This window comes from Ctenopharyngodon idella, chromosome 5 (genome assembly GCF_019924925.1).
Source record: "Ctenopharyngodon idella isolate HZGC_01 chromosome 5, HZGC01, whole genome shotgun sequence".
In the NCBI taxonomy this organism is placed as follows: Eukaryota; Metazoa; Chordata; class Actinopteri; order Cypriniformes; family Xenocyprididae; genus Ctenopharyngodon; species Ctenopharyngodon idella.
The window spans coordinates 4,448,406-4,464,408 of NC_067224.1; the positions used below are offsets into that span (position 1 = coordinate 4,448,406).

Consider the following 16,003-nt stretch of genomic DNA (forward strand, 5'->3'; position numbering starts at 1 on the left):
TTGTTCCCTATCACTGCCATTATAAAGCTCAGATGCGTCAGGATATTTATTAATATTTCTGCGATTATGTTTATCAGAAAGAAGAAAGTCATATACACCTAGGATGGCTTGAGGATGAGTAAAGCTTGGGCTAATTTTCATTTCAAAGTGAACTAATCCATACGCTGGCCCATGCTGGATTTTTGCGGGCACAGTGGGCTAGGGCCAAACCTAAACAGGCCCATGCAGGTTTTGTGTAGGCAGCCCACTTTCTTGTCCCATGCTAATGTGTAATTAAGTAAGACCTTCTGTTTATAACTCTGCACAGAAGGAATAAAAACTAATGACAGTAATTCACATTTTTATACAGAAAAATTACTGTATTTTTATACAGTATTTTTCTGTTTTCTTAAAGGATTAGTCCACTTTCAAATAAACTTTTCCTGATAATTTACTCACCCCCATGTCATCCAAGATGTTCATGTCTTTCTTTCTTCAGTCAAAAAGAAATTAAGGTTTTTGATGAAAACATTCCAGGATTTTTCTCCTTATAGTGGACTTCAATGGCCTCCAAACGGTTGAAGGTCAAAATTATAGTTTCAGTGCAGCTTCAAAGGGCTTTAAACGATACCAGACGAGGAATAAGGGTGTTATCTAGCGAAACGATCGGTCATTTTCGAAAAAAAAAAAAAAATGTAAATGTATATACTTTATATAAACAAATGTTCGCCTTCTAAGTGCTTCCACCAAAACCGCATTTCCGTATTCTCCAAAAAGTTTACGCTGTATGTCCTACGCCTTCCCTATTCTACTTACGGAAAAAATGTAACTGACGCTGCGTTTGTTCCGTAAGTTGAATAGGGAAGGCGTAGGACATACAGCGTAAGCGTTTTGAAGAATGCGGAAAGCGGAAGCACGCGCAAGGCGATCATCTGTTTATATAAAACATATACAGTTGTATTTTTTTCGAAAATGACCGATCGTTTCGCTAGATAAGACCCTTATTCCTCGTCTGGTATCGTTTAAAGTCCTTTGAAGCTGCACTGAAACTATAATTTTGACCTTCAACCGTTTGGAGGCCATTGAAGCCTACTATAAGGGGAATAATCCTGGAAAGTTTTCCTCAAAAACCTTAATTTCTTTTCGACTGAAGAAAGAAAGACATGAACATCTTGGATGACATGGGGCTGAGTAAATTATCAGGAAAATTTTATTTAAAAGTGGACTAATCCTTTAAATTACATACAAATGTATGTGAAATTTCAAAAATAATCTGTAATTAATACAATAACAAAACAGGTAGATGATAAAACGGTCAAATGACTGGCAGCAATGGCTGCCAAACAAAAAACATACAATTAAAGTAAAATTGCATTATTTAAATAAGCTGAAAACACTGTCACATGACTGGCCACAACAGAACAGATCTGCCTAGATCTCAGCATCTTCACTTATTACAGTCCAGTTTGACTATTTCTTTCATACAAAACTTTTAGATGTTGATGTTTTATTGAAAATAATAGATCAGTGTTTGCTTTAGTTGGGCTCTTGATCCTTGACTTTTCAGCATCTGTTTTTCTCTGACTTTTGTAACTGTGCGTTTCTGAAGCACAGTTGCTATAGCGAAAGCTGCAAGAGAAATTCTGGTCAGATGAAGTTGATTATTTATTGATGATTCAGTCATCATGAGGTAGCCTGATTCACCGATCTTATCCAGAATCTGATCTCTAAATATATTAGCTGTTAGTTTTGCAGCTTTACAGCAGCACTGTGATATGAAATTGTCAGATAAAAAAAATCTGGTATTCTGAGTTTTTTTGATTATATAGAATCTAGTGTTTTCAGCTTTGTCTTTTAGACTCACAAAAACATCAATTATGAACCTCAACAATGGTGACAATCAACAAAAAAGCTTTTTTTTTTTTTTTTTTTTGTGACTGAAGTAGCTTGTTTTGTGATGTTCAGAGTTGAGCTGAAAATGTTGTCACCATTGTTGAGGTTCATATGCTGAATCTGTGTCTGTGTGAGTCTACATGATCCTTTCCAAATAATTTCTGCAAAATGACTTAAACGTTCAAAGTATTAAAGCAAGACAACATTTTATGCAGTGGTATTCTAGGGATAGTATAATGTGAAATTAAGTCTAAATAATGTCCTCAGAGATCAGGGTGAGATCATTGAATCAGGCTCCTACATGATGACTGAATCATCAATAAGTAACCATGACCACCTGATCAGTTTTTCTTCTCACAACTTTTGCTATAACAAATGTGCTTTAGAAACAGTTACAACAGCCAGAGAATAATTAAAGTTAAAAAGTCAAGGGTCAAGAGCTCAACTAAAGCAAATGCTTACCCCCATAACAGTGATTTGAAACTTTATTATTTTCAATAAAACAAAAACATCTAAACCTCAGTTAATTCTTAATAAGAAGCTTTGAATGAAAGAAATAAAGTCATACTGGATTGTAATAAGTGACAGATCTGTTAGTGTTTAATGTTCTGTTTCTGTTGTGTGAGGTTTGCTGAGGTCCTTTCATCGCTACTTGCAGCTTTAATTGTAATAAATTTGAGATGTTAAAGGGAAAATGTATTGACTGGTGAATTTGTCAACTAAGCTCTAAACTTTAAAGGGTTAGTTTGCCCAAAAATGTCATTCCAAACCCATAAGACTTTCGTTCATCTTCAGAACACAAATGAAGATCTTTGTAATGAAATCTGGGAGCTTTCTGTACCTCCATTGACAGTCTACGCAACTACCACTTTCAAGAGTGATTAATGACAGAATTTTCATTTTTTGGGTGGACTAAGGGTTAATTTATCTGTTCTGCCGTACAGTGATTGCTTTAGTTTAACTCTTTTTATTGATGCTTTTCAACAAGAGAGATAAAAAAGGGAAAAGACAGCTTTTGATGGAAAGACTGCAGCCTGGCACAAAATTAAAGGGTCCTTTGAAGAATTCTAGCTCCGCATCCTCATGTTCACATCAGAATTTCTTCCTTCTCTCCATTGTCTTTTAAAGCGTGAAGATATCACACCGTCAGGAGTGAGTGAGCCGGTAAGAAGCTATACTTTTGGGAAACTTTTGGGAATGTTTGATCCTTTGTCTTTGTTACAACCACCTGGCTCTGGGTGAAGTAACATTACCAAAAAGGGGAGGCCACACAGAAGACTAAGTTTAATAAATAACATTTAATCAAGAATAAATCAAATAATACAAAAATTAAGTATAAGTATAAAGAAAGAAAGAAACAAAAAGAAAACAGTCCAGGACTGGAGAGGGAAGATGAATGGCAGCCCAGTCCAGAAAACCCACTGCTCTCTGAATCTTGTTCTTTTAAACCCAATCGCCAATCACAGGTAACACTCCACACCTGTACCTGATGCTTGCTCTGAAAGAGAGGCAAAACCACGGAACAACTCCACCTAGTGGACAAATATACAAAGAACACTCTGGGCCGTAACAGTCTAGGGTGTGTTGAATACAACCCTAATTCTGGAAATGTTGGGACGTTTTTTAAATTTGAAGAAAATGAAAACGAAAAGGCTTTCAAATCACATGAGCCAATATTTTATCCACAATAGAACATAGATAACACAAATGTTTAAACTGAGAAATTTTACAATTGTATCCACTAAATGAGCTAATTTCAAACTAGATGCCTGATACAGGTCTCAAAATAGTTGGTACGGGGGCATGTTTACCATGGTGTAGCATCTCCTCTTCTATTCAAAACAGTTTGAAGACGTCTGGGCATCGAGGTTATGAGTTTCTGGAGTTTTGGTGTTGAAACTTGGTCCCATTCTTGCCTTTTAGGCCTATAGGTTTCCAGCTGCTGAAGAGTTCATGGTCATCTTTGACGTATTTTTCGTTTAATGAGGCACCAGATGTTCTCTATAGGTGAAAGATCAATGTCAGTTTTAATGATCAGTAATAGCCATTATAAAAGTATAAAAGGTATAAGAATATATACAATAAGAAATAAAGCAAACAATTCAGTCAAAGGTAGAAAATTAGCACTTTAGTAGGCTACAACGGTAAAAATAGCCTAAATATAGGCCTATATAAGTTATGAAACGTCACTTTGCCTTCAGCCAAAACGATTTGCCAGGGAACAAATTATAGATTCATGAGACCAAAGATCGCCCAATAGATAGGCTATACAAAATGCGAATTATGTCATTTAAGGAACTGGAGGTAAGCAACATTTTTCTAAATTGCAGCTAGTTTGATGGCTACAGAACTTAAAGATCTCCCTCTTTTCGTTTTTTTTTTTTTTTTTTTTTCTGGTTGCATTAATGAGATGGTTTAATTTCTGTTTTTGCGCAGGCGCGGTGAGGGGAAAAAACACAAAGTTTAGGGCAGTCAGTTCGTAGATCTGCTTCAACTGTACGATATCCTCAGGAGGGGCGACCAAAATTTCTGATATGCCAGAAATTCATCCGACCATCCGATTGCCGGTCGGGAGAGGTTTATCCCCTCTTGTTTCACCATGTACACTGCACGAGCACTGCGCGACAAACGACGCATGACAAAGATGAAAATCGGGCTGACTCAAAAAAAGAGTCGCACGAGTCAGAATTCGTCTCAAACTCGCACAGTGTATGCCCAGCTTTAGAGAGGGGCCATGTCATAAATTGGTTTCTGGAATGCCATCTTAACTGTTGTTCACCACATTTGCCACATTAATCACAGTTCAATGGGACACAAATCTGCCAGTCCACTTTCCTGCTCAAAATTACATCTTTGCATTGGTCAAGCCATCTTCGGGAGGTGTGACCTCTAAAGAAGTTAAAGGCCACTATCTTAGCCTCAGTGCAGTTCAGATATCTTTGTTTGCCAAGGAGCCACAACAACCCTTGGTTCCAGTCTTCCAGTTCCAGTGGACTCTATCATCTCTTGGGATAACATAGCTGAAGTTCATCATTCTTCACTCAACCCAAAAGAACCTAATTGTAACTTCACTACTTCTGAACCAACAAACCATCATTCACTCAAAACTTCAATTTCACGAGTTCACACTTACAAATAATCAGATAGAATAAAACGTATGCGCAGGGCTCTCAAGTTTTGAAGACAGGCAAGAGTGACATCTCCAACCCCCCACCCAAACACAACAATGGAACACAATTTAACAAATAATAGGAGCTGGTGCTTCCTACAGTAATAAATGGCCATTTAGAGGTCCATTCATTATTAAAAGAGCTCTTGTAGGTGGCTGCTCCTGGTACTTTTTGTAGAGTTAAGTGGCTCTAACTTAACAAATAAACACAGAGAGACATGTCCAACGTGTGCTCTCTCAGCATGAATTTAATACCGTGCTTGGTTTACCACTCCCCCCATCTAACCACAAGGGGGCAACTTCACATCATGTGTCCTATAAAATCCCTTAACACTACATCCCCCTTTCTAAGATCAGTTGTACTGATATACAGGTACTGGTCATATAATTAGAATATCATCAAAAAGTTAATTTATTTCACCAATTCCATTCAAAAAGTGAAACTTGTATATTATATTCATTCATTACACACAGACTGATATATTTCAAATGTTTATTTCTTTTAATTTTGATGATTATAACTGACAACTAAGGAAAATCCCAAATTCAGTATCTCAGAAAATTAGAATATTGTGAAAAGGTTCAATATTGAAGACACCTGGTGCCACACTCTAATCAGCTAATTAACTCAAAACACCTGCAAAGGCCTTTAAATGGTCTCTCAGTCTAGTTCTGTAGGCTACACAATCATGGGGAAGACTGCTGACTTGACAGTTGTCCAAAAGACGCCCATTGACACCTTGCACAAGGAGGGCAAGACACAAAAGTTCATTGCAAAAGAGGCTGGCTGTTCAGAGCTCTGTGTCCAAGCACATTAATAGAGAGGCGAAGGGAAGGAAAAGATGTGGTAGAAAAAACTGTACAAGCAATAGGGATAACCGCACCCTGGAGAGGATTGTGAAACAAAACCCATTCAAAAATGTGGGGGAGATTCACAAAGAGTGGACTGCAGCTGGAGTCAGTGCTTCAAGAACCACTACGCACAGACGTATGCAAGACATGGGTTTCAGCTGTCGCATTCCTTGTGTCAAGCCACTCTTGAACAACAGACAAGCGTCTCGCCTGGGCTAAAGACAAAAAGGACTGGACTGCTGCTGAGTGGTCCAAAGTTATGTTCTCTGATGAAAGTAAATTTTGCATTTCCTTTGGAAATCAGGGTCCCAGAGTCTGGAGGAAGAGAGGAGAGGCACACAATCCACGTTGCTTGAGGTCCAGTGTAAAGTTTCCACAGGTCAGTGATGGTTTGGGATACCATGTCATCTGCTGGTGTTGGTTCACTGTGTTTTCTGAGGTGCAAGGTCAACGCAGCCGTATACCAGGAAGTTTTAGAGCACTTCATGCTTCCTGCTGCTGACCAACTTTATGGAGATGCAGATTTCATTTTCCAACAGGACTTGGCACCTGCACACAGTGCCAAAGCTACCAGTACCTGGTTTAAGGACCATGGTATCCCTGTTCTTAATTGACCAGCAAACTTGCCTGACCTTAACCCCATAGAAAATCTATGGGGTATTGTGAAGAGGAAGATGCGATATGCCAGACCCAACAATGCAGAAGAGCTGAAGGCCACTATCAGAGCAACCTGGGCTCTTAAAACACCTGAGCAGTGCCACAGACTGATCGACTCCATGCCACGCCGCATTGCTGCAGTAATTCAGGCAAAAGGAGCCCCAACTAAGTATTGAGTGCTGTACATGCTCATACTTTTCATGTTCATACTTTTTAGTTGGCCAAGATTTCTAAAAATCCTTTCTTTGTATTGGTCTTAAGTAATATTCTAATTTTCTGAGATACTAAGAAATAAACATTTGAAATATATCAGTCTGTGTGTAATGAATGAATATAATATATAAGTTTCACTTTTTGAATAGAATTAGTGAAATAAATCAACTTTTTGATGATATTCTAATTATATGACCAGCACCTGTATAACTTAAGATTAAACTAACCCCTCTGTACTGTAACAGACTACATCAAAAGTTAACTGTTCCCAATTCAAACTGCTGCACTATGCATAAGGCAACATAACCCATTGTCTTTTTCTCAAATATTCCTGTAGAACTGTAAATCAAATGGTATCTTAAGAACAATAAGCAAATGAACATTAACTGAAAATCTGAACTAAGAAGGTGGGGTAGACTGCCCAATCCTTCTACTGAGTGTGGGGGTTTATTCTGCCCCGTAGAAATCACTCAGTCTCACCAGGGGTACCCGCTATTTAGCCACAAAGTCCTTCAGGTACCCTGGAGGTCGTCTCTCTCTTGCAGGGTAACGTGCCAGAGGCTCAGGACTGCATGGTTGAACTGGGCCCTGCTCTGCATAATCTGACCTCACTGGCTGACCAGTAAATTGCTCTGGCTCTGGTAGGATGGTCTGCGCTGCTGGCGCCACTGGAGTAGAGATGAGGTGGTTTCGGTTTCGGCGCAGGTTCCCTCTGGGAGTGTCAATGAGGTATGACCTTGGTGCTTCCGCCTGTCTTATCACTGTCCCCTTCTCCTTTGTGTCCTTTACCGAGACGTGGTCGCCTGGTGTCAGTCTTGTGAGATGTTGAGCCCTGTGTCTTTTGTTGAAGTTCCAGCTCAATCTCAGTCTCTTTTTCTGTTCCTCCTCATTGAGTTTGGTTATGTCAGTCCAGCCTGGGTTGAGAGATGACACAGTGACCGGAACTGTTGTTCTGAGCTGCTGGCCCATTGACAGCTGTGCTGGACTGTACCCGTTGGCGAGTGGTGTGGCTCTGTAAGCCATGAGTGCCAGATATGGGTCTTTTTCTTTCTGGAGGAGGCCTTTAACTGTCCGCACAGCTCGCTCTGCCTCTCCATTGCTCTGAGCATATCTGGGGCTGGACGTTGTGTGTGTGTAAACCCCGACTGTGTTGCGAACTGAATGAAGCATTCAGACGAGACCTGGGGTCCATTATCTGTCATGACCTCGGACGGTATGCCATGCCTGGCGAAGATAGACTTCCACTACTGCTAATGAGGTTGTAGATGTGAGTTTAGCTACCTCAATGAAACGGGAAAAGTAGTCTACCACCAATAGATACTGGTTAACGTTCCACTGAAACAAGTCAGCACCCACCTTTGCCCATGGTCCATCAGGGAATTCTGTAGGCAGCAGTGGCTTTTGGGGTTGATTCTTTCTTTTGCACATGTGTCGCAGCCCTCGACCACTTTCTGAAGCTGTGTACACAGTCCCGGCCACCAGACAGATTGCTTGGCTCTTTCACAACACTTTTCTATACCTTGGTGTCCTGCGTGCAGTTTCTGAAGGATGTCTGTCTGTAGCAGCTTGGGAATAACCAGTCTACATCCTTTCAGTAATAAGCCGTTCTCCTCAACATGTGCGTACAGTAGGTAAGCTCTGTCTATTGTCTATTGTTTACAGGTTGACTTCCTCTTCCTGCTCCGGCTGCCCTCTGAAAGCGTGGCGGGAGCTCATACAGGCTCCTGGAGCCTAGTAACGGAACCAGAGGCTTGTGGTCCGTTTCAACGTGGAATGTGATGCCCACCAGGAAGTCTGAGAAACGCTTGCACGCCCATGTGATTGCCAAAGCCTCTTTCTCAATCTGTGCGTACCTTTTCTCAGTGTCTGTGAGTGCTCTGGAGCTATACGCGACTGGCTTGAGGTGGCCATCCTCCTGTCTCTGGAGTAGCACAGCTCCCAGTCCAAACGATAACGCGTCAGCTGAGACGACCGTCTCCGCTTTTGCGTTGTAGAGCGCCAGCCCTGGTGGCGTGCTCAGATCCTCTTTGATGCTGTTGAATGCGCTTTGTTGATCATGCCCCCACTGAAACACGTTTTGCTTCTTTAACAGGTCCCGGAGTGGCTGTGTCTTTTCTGCCAGATGAGGTAAGTACTCCCAGGTGATTCACCATCCCGAGGAATCGTCTCACTCCGCTTGCGTCCTCAGGCTTCTCCATGTCGGTCACTGCCCTCACTTTGTTAGGATCTGCTCTCACGCCGGCTGCATCTATGATCTGTCTGAGAAATTTGACATGGCCTTTTGAGAATTCACATTTCTCACATCTCAGCATGACGCCTGCCTCCTGCAGCCTCCCCAGCACCACAAGCAGTCGTGTGTCGTGCTGGGTCTGTGTGTCTCCGTACACGAGCACGTCGTCCATTTGGCACAGGACGCCGTCGAGTCCCTCCAGTATCTGAGACATTCTCTTCTGGTAGTGTTCAGGTGCTGAGGATATGCCAAAGCAGAGGCGGTTAAAGCAAAACCTCCCAAAGGGAGTGAGGAACGTTGTGAGGAGAGCGGACTCCTTGGCAAGGGGAATTTGCCAAAACCCTGAGTTTGCATCGATTTTTGAGAATACTTTGGCGCCCTTTAGCTGTCCAAGTGTGTGTTCGACTGACGGGAGCATATGTCTCTCCCTCTTGACTGACTCGTTCAGTTTGGTCAGATCCACGCAGATGCGCACCTCATCTTTGCCTGGCTTTGGGACAGTGACCATACCGGCGCACCAGTCTGTGGGTTGTTCAACCCTTGAGATCACCCCCATCTCTTCCATGCGCATGAGTTCTTTTTTACTTTAGACATGAGAGGCAGCGGGATTCGTCGTGGGGTTGATATGGAGAATGGTTTGGCGTCTGCTTTAAGCTCTATCTTGTATTCACCCTCCATCTTGCCTAGCCCTTTGAACTGTGTGGGGAACTGCTCTTTGACTCTTTCGACTGAATCCAGTGCCACTGTGTCTACTCTAGCCACTAGCCCTAATGCCTGGATAGCTGGACGTCCCAGTAGGCTAAACTTCAGACCCGGGACTACATACACTTCCTGTGTGGTGCTTTTACTGTCTGTTCCTATGGTGGCTGTGAACTTCCCCTTCACCGTGATGGGCGTCAGACCTGGACCCTGCAGCACTTTATTTGCTCTCTCTAGCTCCGGAAACTACCCTCTCTGAAATACATCTTCAGATAGCACTGTTACGTCTGCCCCAGTATCTATTTTGAATACAGCTGTGTGCCCATTCACTTTAAGGTTGATTAGCCATGGTTCACCATCTGAACTGACTGTGCCTAGGAAAGCTGTTTCCTCCTCATCTGACTCTGCTGTGTTAACTTCGTTGAGAGCCCCTGACCTGCACACTTTTGCATAGTGACCCTTTTTCTGACACCGGTTACATGCTACTTCTCTAGCTGGGCACTGATTTTTGCTGTGTGCTGGCGTTCTACCACACCACATGCATCGTGTCTGGTTACCTGGCTGTGTCTGATAACTGCTTTTATCATTTGTTCCAGCCTGCATTTTCTGCTGTCTTCCTTTGGCTTTGTCAAACTTGTGTTTTGTTTGAGTGCTGTCCACGTCTGTGGCCTCTGCCTTAAAGTTACTCTTCAACAGATCCTATTGTTTTTTCACATTTTCGCTCGTCACCGCTCTCTCCAGCGCTAGCTCCGAGTCCAGCTGCAGTTGCTCCGACAGCTTTTTATTGCGCAAGCCTACAACAAGTCTGTCATGGACCATTTTGTCGTGCAGCTGTCCATAGCCGCAGTGCTCTGACAAGCAGTGGAGTGCAGTGATAAAACTGTCCACAGTCTCTCCTTGTTCCTGGTGTCTCTGGTTGAATTTGGCTTGCTCAAAAATAACATTTCTCCTCACCACGAAATGTCCCTCTAGCTTCTCTTTGACGGTGTTGTACACGCTTGCCTCCTCCTCCGTAATATTAAGTGAAGTCACGATATCTTCCGGCTCGTCCCCCATAGTATAGATTAAAGTGTTCACCTGGTTTTCATCCGGCTGTAGCTCTAGACTCGATGCAATTCGGAATCTCTCAAACCTTCGAATCCACTTGGGCCACTCTTCTCGCTTTGTGAAGTCAAACTTGGGTGGTGGGGGAATCTGGAATCACTCCATTTTCTTTCCTTCTCGGCCGCCGCGAACGTTAACTACGAGTCACGTTAGTTTTGCAAGCTAGCTAAACTTCAGACTTACTAACTAAAGTTAACGTGAGTTCTCTCCAGTTAAATCGGCAAAACCACATCTCATGTTTACCCGACTTGAGAAACTGAAGTCTTCTGACACCATGTAGAGTTAAGTGGCTCTAACTTAAATAAACACAGAGAGACATGTCCAACGTGTGCTCTCTCAGCATGACTTTATTACCGTGCTTGGTTTACCACTCCCCCCACCTAACCACAAGGGGGCAACGTCACATCATGTGTCCTATAAAATCCCTTAAAATATATAAAATCCCCTGACATCTTTGAAAGACAGATGCAATGATTAATGCATCCATGGCCAGGATATAAAATATGACATGATTTTAAAAGTGACCTATAACATCGATGATGCAATACACTTTAATTTATTTAGTGCTAATAAAATTATTAAGCCTATTTGGAGAGAGAGATGTTTAATGTGACAAAATGTCAGTCAACGAAAATATAACTAGGCCTAGACTACTTGTTCTGAGCAGGTGTTGTCAGTGAACAGGCTGTAAAACTGTTGGCTAAGTTACAGTCACTCATGAAAAACTGATGCTGATTATCTGGGAAACATTCTCTAACAGCAGTCAAGTTGTCATTGTTTGTGTCAAACAAGTTGTGAATTTGTTGTAACATAAAACACGAGATCATGACTTACTCTGTGCTCAAAGTGATGCTCGGAGCTCCAGTGGCTTCCTCTGTGGGTGAACGAGGATGATGGTGAACAATTCCAGGATATGCTTTTTTTTCATTGGTTGTTGCGTTAAATCTTACCCAGATACAATAGTGCTATTTTCTGATTGGCTATTGTGTAGCCTCTCAAAGGGTGACACGCTTGATTCCTGCCCGGTTCCATAGAGAGAGCGGCGCGGCCAGATACATTTTGGGCGCTGCGGCATATTAAATATATGATAGTTTTTCTGCATGAGAAATACAATGTGTGGCGGGAGTGCGTGACAAAAGACTGAAATGAGTGACTGTCACATTCAATGCGTGACACTTGAGAGCCCTGGTATGCGTATTTGGCGTGCTGTCCGAGGGGAGGGCTCCGAGCTCGTAAATTTGGCTCGAACCCAGAGTAGTCCCTCGTATCTCTGATTTGGATAGTAAAGTTGAGTATGAGGAGACGGGGTGGTGGAGGGATGCAGAAAACTGCCGAGGAACGTAAGTGAGTTGGCTATGTATATACAGTATATATATACTGTAGCCCTTATTTCTTGCTGATTGGCTAGGCAATTTGAACGTGTTCCTCCCGAACTTTGTTAATAAAACATCATAAACAGAGATTTAGCATAAGATATCAACCCCTTGTTACCAAAGTGCTTTAATTTTAAATGACTGAACCAAACAGTCATAGATTCATATGAAATGCACATTCAATAATGCATGACAATGAGTGTGTGCTTGTGTATGACCTTAAAACCTTTTTTCCTCAAAATGTTAGAAAGATGGGCTTTATTTGATGTGTTGTAGGTCTCATCAAGCATCCCATATATGTCTAGCCCACAGCTTGGAGGACACCATGTTTATTCTTGCATATTTTTTTGAAATCTTATTAAAGCCAAAAAGATATTAGTGTTCCATTCATTGACAACCATATAAACATTCACTGTGCTATCTAGATACAGATCTAGACACAGGTTTTTTACTATGTATAAAACATACAATACACTTCAAATGATTATTCATGTAGCCTATAAATGCACTAATTTGACGACAAGACGAGGCGATGTAGGCTAGCTGTTGTGGAAAAAACTGATAAAGAATAGCAGTCACAGCAACAATCGTTCTCCCCTCCGCCATGTTTAAATTTATGGGCTGCTAAACTCTGGAACTTGGGTATCAAAATTATTTCTATTATTTCTTTTCCTTACTTATTTTTAGTCCTAGAGCATATGCACATTAGGTAACCACTTGTTTTTTTTCTCCCTAGATGTCAGTTATATTTTGATTGTTTAATAACAGAGTTTGAATAAATAATTTGTTTTTTGCCTCTTTTATATTGTGTATACAAGCCTGCCGTAACACTCAAATTCACAACTGATCCAAATCAAACACAATAAATAAATAAATCTTGTGTTTGTCACGATCTGCCTGTTTTTTTCACGGAATGCTCTCAGACTTGTTAAAGATCTAATTGCAGTTTAATAGGAAAATCCAGAATCAATGTCAGAAGCCAGGCAAAAGGTCAAAAAACATACAATATCCACCAAAAACAGGAAACCAGAAAACAGGGAGAGTGCTCAGAAAATGCAGAGTGACAACTTACAAAAACTTGATGACAAATGACAGACATGGCATGGTTTAAATAGACAGAAGCTAACAATGAAATAAGTTACAGCTGAATGCAATGATGATAAGTCCAGACAAAGGATTATGGGAGGTGAAGTTCATGACGGAGGGAAGGAGAGTCAGGGAAGGAGTGCCCTCTAGTGGCCAGCCCGGGCACTCCAGCAAGTTACTATGACAGTTTTTGTTTTTGTTTTTTTCATGAACTTTTAGTTTTTATTTCCTTGGTTACCTGTTTTCATTTGTTCCATTTTCCCACTCTTCATTGTTACCATGTTTATTGATTAATTAGTGGCATCCGTTTGTCATTGAGTTCATTCACCCGGTGTAAGTCCTTCAGTTCATTGTCCAGTAATGTTTGTGCTTTGCACACTATTTGTATTTCTTTGTATAGGATCACCTGAGTTTACTTTGTTTAATAAACCACACTTTTATTTTGAGACCTTTTGCCTATACCTTTATCATCTTTGGACTAAACTTTACAGAGATATCTCATAGAGAATGCTTGAAAAAAACTTCAAACTGCATTACTTATAATATATGATATTTATATTTTTCATTTGTGTAAAAAAGTTTCTCATTAAGAATTAATAGAGGTTTAGCTCTAGTTTGTGATGAGGTTTTATTGCAATAAAAGATCGTTTTTTTCCTGTATTGTGATGTACAGGTGCTGGTCATATAATTTAGAATATCATCAAAAAGTTGATTTATTTCACTAATTCCATTCAAAAAGTGAAACTTGTATATTATATTCATTCATTACACACAGACTGATACTCAAAACACCTGCAAAGGCCTTTAAATGGTCTCTCAGTCTAGTTCTGTAGGCTACACAATCATGGGGAAGACTGCTGACTTGACAGTTGTCCAAAAGACGACCATTGACACCTTGCACAAGGAGGGCAAGACACAAAAGGTCATTGCAAAAGAGGCTGGCTGTTCACAGAGCTCTGTGTCCAAGCACATTAATAGAGAAGCGAAGGGAAGGAAAAGATGTGGTAGAAAAAAGTGTACAAGCAATAGGGATAACCGCACCCTGGAGAGGATTGTGAAACAAAACCCATTCATAAATGTGGGGAAGATTCACAAAGAGTGGACTGCAGCTGGAGTCAGTGCTTCAAGAACCACTACGAACAGATGTATGCAAGACATGGGTTTCAGCTGTCGCATTCCTTGTGTCAAGCCACTCTTGTACAACAGACAGCGTCAGAAGTGTCTCGCCTGGGCTAAAGACAAAAAGGACTGGACTGCTGCTGAGTGGTCCAAAGTTATGTTCTCTGATGAAAGTAAATTTTGCATTTCCTTTGGAAATCAGGGTCCCAGAGTCTGGAGGAAGAGAGGAGAGGTACACAATCCACGTTGCTTGAGGTCCAGTGTAAAGTTTCCACAGTCAGTGATTGTTTGGGGTGCCATGTCATCTGCTGGTGTTGGTCCACTGTGTTTTCTGAGGTCCAAGGTGGAAGCAGCCGTATACCAGGAAGTTTTAGAGCACTTCATGCTTCCTGCTGCTGACCAACTTTATGGAGATGCAGATTTCATTTTCCAACAGGACTTGGCACCTGCACACAGTGCCAAAGCTACCAGTACCTGGTTTAAGGACCATGGTATCCCTGTTCTTAATTGGCCAGCAAACTCGCCTGACCTTAACCCCATAGAAAATCTATGGGGTATTGTGAAGAGGAAGATGCGATATGCCAGACCCAACAATGCAGAAGAGCTGAAGGCCACTATCAGAGCAACCTGGGCTCTTATAACACCTGAGCAGTGCCACAGACTGATCGACTCCATGCCACGCCGCATTGCTGCAGTAATTCAGGCAAAAGGAGCCCCAACTAAGTATTGAGTGCTGTACATGCTCATACTTTTCATGTTCATACTTTTCAGTTGGCCAAGATTTCTAAAAATCCTTTCTTTGTATTGGTCTTAAGTAATATTCTAATTTTCTGAGATACTGAATTTGGGATTTTCCTTAGTTGTCAGTTATAATCATCAAAATTAAAAGAAATAAACATTTGAAATATATCAGTCTGTGTGTAATGAATGAATATAATATACAAGTTTCACTTTTTGAATGGAATTAGTGAAATAAATCAACTTTTTGATGATATTCTAATTATATGACCAGCACCTGTATATCTGAGTGTAGGCAGGGTCTCAAAAGTGTATGCAGATGAGCGTGAGCTTGCAGAGGCGGATAATACTCACACTAAATCAGAGGTCTCCAAACTCTGTCCTGGGGGGCCGCTGTCCTGCAAAGTTTAGCTCCAGCCCCAATTAAAGGGGGGGTGTAATGCTATTTCATGTATTCTGACTTATTTACACTGTTAAAGAGTTGGATTCTCATACTAAATATGGCCAAAGTTTCAAAACACGAGTTGGACGTATGACGGAGTATTTCTGTGCCAAATATACTACTTCCGGTTGTGGACATGTTTCGCCATTTTTTTTTTTTCCCGAGTATGGCCCTTTATCACGTAATAAAGGGCGGAATTCCTTGTATAGGCACTTCTCCCTGATAAGCTGCACACACACATCACCCAGAGCAAGAGCAAGAGCACGCCCATCAACAAGCTTCGGTCGGGATACAGAAGCCAAGAGATTTTTCAACAATGGCTGTATCCCAATTCAGGGGCTGCACCCTTCGAAGGCTGCATTTGAAGGCTGCATACATCATCGAGGCAGTCTCATTTAAGAAAAATAACCATTAGATTGCAAAGTAAGAAAGAAATTACAGTATTTTAC

General features: G+C 41.4%; 1 protein-coding gene and 1 long non-coding RNA gene across 3 annotated transcripts in view; one reads left to right on the top strand and one right to left on the bottom strand.

Moving 5' to 3' along the window:
- mlxip (MLX interacting protein) overlaps positions 1-16,003 on the top strand; it is a 71,858-nt gene that overhangs the window by 39,065 nt on the left and 16,790 nt on the right. The window lies entirely within an intron of this gene.
- On the bottom strand, positions 1,811-13,879 carry LOC127512465 (uncharacterized). The gene is made up of 2 exons (XR_007930206.1): positions 11,631-13,879; positions 1,811-3,873 (listed from the first exon to the last, which is right to left on the bottom strand). It is a non-coding gene; the product is annotated as an uncharacterized LOC127512465 (long non-coding RNA).